The sequence below is a fragment of the Nomia melanderi genome, unplaced genomic scaffold, assembly GCF_051020985.1.
Source record: "Nomia melanderi isolate GNS246 unplaced genomic scaffold, iyNomMela1 scaffold0379, whole genome shotgun sequence".
In the NCBI taxonomy this organism is placed as follows: domain Eukaryota; kingdom Metazoa; phylum Arthropoda; class Insecta; order Hymenoptera; family Halictidae; genus Nomia; species Nomia melanderi.
In genome coordinates, this window is record NW_027475494.1 from 15,001 (window position 1) to 20,000 (window position 5,000).

The following is a 5,000-nucleotide window of genomic DNA, read 5'->3' on the forward strand; positions in this document are numbered from 1 at the left end:
GAAATTTTTCCTAAGTCCCACGGTCGACACCAACTTTTTTAATAAGCGTTTTAAAATTATTTCAATGTTTAATCCATGCGTAAACATGACGTTTATTAACGTTTTTAACGTTAAAAAAAATTACAAAAATTTATTTTTCGGAAAAAATGGAAAAAACCGATTCGTCGGAGCGAGCTGTCCAGGCCCGTGCGGTAATTCCAGCAGGCGAATCGGACTTCCCGAAATTTTTCTAAGTCCCACGGTCGACACCAACTTTTTTAATAAGCGTTTTAAAATTATTTCAATGTTTAATCCATGCGTAAACATGACGTTTATTAACGTTTTTAACGTTAAAAAAAATTACAAAAATTTATTTTCGGAAAAAATGGAAAAAACCGATTCGTCGGAGCGAGGTGTCCAGCCCGTGCGGTAATTCCAGCAGGCGAATCGGACTTCCCGAAATTTTTCTAAGTCCCACGGTCGACACCACTTTTTTAATAAGCGTTTTAAAATTATTTCAATGTTTAATCCATGCGTAAACATGACGTTTATTAACGTTTTTAACATTAAAAAAAATTACAAAAATGTATTTTTCGGAAAAATGGAAAAAACCGATTCGTCGGAGCGAGCTGTCCAGGCCGTGCGGTAATTCCAGCAGGCGAATCGGACTTCCCGAAATTTTTCTAAGTCCACGGTCGACACCAACTTTTTAATAAGCGTTTTAAAATTATTTCAATGTTTAATCCATGCGTAAACATGACGTTTATTAACGTTTTTACGTTAAAAAAAATTACAAAAATTTATTTTTCGGAAAAAATGGAAAAAACCGATTCGTCGGAGCGAGCTGTCCAGCCCGTGCGGTAATTCCAGCAGGCGAATCGGACTTCCCGAAATTTTTCTAAGTCCCACGGTCGACACCAACTTTTTTAATAAGCGTTTTAAAATTATTTCAATGTTTTAATCCATGCGTAAACATGACGTTTATTAACGTTTTTAACGTTAAAAAAAATTACAAAAATTTATTTTTCGGAAAAAATGGAAAAAACCGATTCGTCGGAGCGAGGTGTCCAGCCCGTGCGGTAATTCCAGCAGGCGAATCGGACTTCCCGAAATTTTTCTAAGTCCCACGGTCGACACCAACTTTTTTAATAAGCGTTTTAAAATTATTTCAATGTTTAATCCATGCGTAAACATGACGTTTATTAACGTTTTTAACATTAAAAAAAATTACAAAAATTTATTTTTCGGAAAAAATGGAAAAAAACCGATTCGTCGGAGCGAGGTGTCCAGCCCGTGCGGTAATTCCAGCAGGCGAATCGGACTTCCCGAAATTTTTCTAAGTCCCACGGTCGACACCAACTTTTTTAATAAGCGTTTTAAAATTATTTCAATGTTTAATCCATGCGTAAACATGACGTTTATTACGTTTTTAACGTTAAAAAAATTACAAAAATTTATTTTTCGGAAAAAATGGAAAAAACCGATTCGTCGGAGCGAGGTGTCCAGCCCCGTGCGGTAATTCCAGCAGGGCGATCCGGGTACTCGAAATTTTTCTAAGTCCCGACGGTCAAGAGTAAACTTTTTCATCACATATTTCAAAATTTTTTTAATGTTTAATCCACGCATAAAAACGCAGTTTATTAACGTTTTTAACGTTGAGAAAATTGACAAAAATTTTTTTTTCACTGAAAATGGAAAAAATGTATCGGTCGATGCGGGCTATCCAGGCCGTGCGGTAATTCCAGCAGGCGATCCGGGGTACTCGAAATTTTTCTAAGTCCCGACGGTCAAGAGTAAACATTTTCATCACATATTTCAAATTTTTTTAATGTTTAATCCACGCATAAAAACGCAGTTTATTAACGTTTTTAACGTTGAGAAAATGACAAAAATTTTTTTTTCACTGAAAATGGAAAAAATGTATCGGTCGATGCGGGCTATCCAGGCGTGCGGTAATTCCAGCAGGCGATCCGGGGTACTCGAAATTTTTCTAAGTCCCGACGGTCAAGAGTAAACTTTTTCATCACATATTTCAAAATTTTTTTTATGTTTAATCCACGCATAAAAACGCAGTTTATTAACGTTTTTAACGTTGAGAAAATTGACAAAAATTTTTTTTTCACTGAAAATGGAAAAAATGTATCGGTCGATGCGGGCTGTCCAGGCCGTGCGGTAATTCCAGCAGGCGATCCGAGGTACTCGAAATTTTTCTAAGTCCGAACGGTCAAGAGTAAACTTTTTCATCACATATTTCAAAATTTTTTTAATGTTTTAATCCACGCATAAAAACGCAGTTTATTAACGTTTTTAACGTTGAGAAAATTGACAAAAATTTTTTTTTCACTGAAAATGGAAAAAATGTATCGGTCGATGCGAGCTGTCCAGGCCGTGCGGTAATTCCAGCAGGCGAATCGGACTTCCCGAAATTTTTTCTAAGTCCCACGGTCAAGAGTAAACTTTTTAATAAGCGTTTTAAAATTATTTCAATGTTTAATCCATGCGTAAACATGATGTTTATTAACGTTTTTAACATTAAAAAAAATTACAAAAATTTATTTTTCAAAAAAATGGAAAAAACCGATTCGTCGGAGCGAGGTGTCCAGCCCGTGCGGTAATTCCAGCAGGCGAATCGGACTTCCCGAAATTTTTCTAAGTCCCACGGTCGACACCAACTTTTTAATAAGCGTTTTAAAAATTATTTCAATGTTTAATCCATGCGTAAACATGACGTTTATTAACGTTTTTAACATTAAAAAAAATTACAAAAATTTATTTTTCGGAAAAAATGGAAAAAACCGATTCGTCGGAGCGAGCTGTCCAGGCCGTGCGGTAATTCCAGCAGGCGAATCGGACTTCCCGAAATTTTTTCTAAGTCCCACGGTCGACACCAACTTTTTTAATAAGCGTTTTAAAATTATTTCAATGTTTAATCCATGCGTAAACATGACGTTTATTAACGTTTTTGACATTAAAAAAAATTACAAAAATTTATTTTTCGGAAAAAATGGAAAAAAACCGATTCGTCGGAGCGTGCTGTCCAGGCCGTGCGGTAATGCAGCAGGCGATCCGGGGTACTCGAAATTTTTCTAAGTCCCGACGGTCAAGAGTAAACTTTTTCATCACATATTTCAAAATTTTTTTAATGTTTAATCCACGCATAAAAACGCAGTTTATTAACGTTTTTAACGTTGATAAATTGACAAAAATTTTTTTTTTCACTGAAAATGGAAAAAAATGTATCGGTCGATGCGGGCTATCCAGGCGTGCGGTAATTCCAGCAGGCGATCCGGGGTACTCGAAATTTTTCTAAGTCCCGACGGTCAAGAGTAAACTTTTTCATCACATATTTCAAAATTTTTTTAATGTTTAATCCACGCATAAAAACGCAGTTTATTAACGTTTTAACGTTGAGAAAATGACAAAAATTTTTTTTTCACTGAAAATGGAAAAAATGTATCGGTCGATGCGAGCTGTCCAGGCCGTGCGGTAATTCCAGCCGGCGATCCGAGGTACTCGAAATTTTTCTAAGTCCGAACGGTCAAGAGTAAACTTTTTCATCACATATTTCAAAATTTTTTCAATGTTTAATCCACTCATAAAAACGCAGTTTATTAACGTTTTAACGTTGAGAAAATTGACAAAAATTTTTTTTTCACTGAAAATGGAAAAAATGTATCGGTCGATGCGGCTGTCCAGGCCGTGCGGTAATTCCAGCAGGCGATCCGGGGTACTCGAAATTTTTCTAAGTCCGAACGGTCAAGAATAAACTTTTTTATTACATGTTTTAAAAATTTTTCATGCTTAATCCGTGCATAAGAGTGCAGTTTATTAACGTTTTTAAGGTTGAAAAAATTGACAAAAATTTTTTTTTCTCTGAAAATGAAAAAAATGTATCGGTCGAAGCGGGCTGTCCAGGCCGCGCGGTAATGCCAGCAGGTCGAACGGGGCGACCCGAATTTTTTCTAAGTCCCTGCGGTCAAGAATAAACTTTTTTATTATGCGTTTTAAAATTTTTTCGGCGCTAATCCATGGATAAAAAGGCAGCCCGAACACGTTTTTAACGTTGAAAAAATTGACACAAAATTTTTTTTCACAAAAACTGCGAAAAACAGATCGACCGAATCTACTTTTCTCCGTCTCGCGGTAAGTCCAACCGGCCAAACCGGCTGACTCGAAATTTTTCCAAGTCCCAACGGTCAGGAATAAAATTTTTCAAAATTCGGTTTAAAAATTTCCAACGCTTAAGTCGTGTACGAATAACGATGAAAAAATGTACAAAATTTTTTTTTATCTCGTTATTTTTCAAAGTTTCCAGCGGCGTATTGCTTTTCAACTGAGCGAAAAAAAACGGAGAAACGAACGAAGAGGAGAAAAAATTTTTTCCTCTCTGTCGATCGTTCCTCCAAGTTTCGCTCGAGCGCGCCGATTTCAAAGTTCCAGCGGCGTATTGCTTTTCATCGGAGCGAAAAAAAAATGGAGAAACGAACGAAAGAGAAGAAAATTTTCTTCCTCTCTATCGTTCGTTCCTCCAAGTTTCGCTCGAGCGCGCCGATTTCAAAGTTCCAGCGGCGTATTGCTTTCATCGGAGCGAAAAAAAAATGGAGAAACGAACGCGAAAGAGAAGAAAAGTTTTTCCTCTCTCTATCGCTCGTTTCTCCAAGTCCAGCGGCATGTTGCCTGCGCGCGCCGATTTACAAGTTCCAGCGGCATGTTGCTTCGCCGCGCCGATTTCTAAGTTCCAGCGGCATGTTGCTTCGCCGCGCCGACTTTTCTGCATTTTCGCGCCCAAGTTCCAACTCCAAATCCGTCCACGCGCGCGCGCGCGTTCTTTTTTTTTTTTTTTCTAAGTGCCAGCGCGTGTTGCTTTCGCGCGGCGCGAAAAAAAAAATTGGAAATAGAAGAAAAAAAGAAAAAAAATTTTTTTTTCTTTTTCTTCTATTTCCAACAACACACGAGTTCTTCTCTCTTCTCTATAATACTCCTCTATATTTTATGCGCGCGTATAACACGCCCGCTGCTAA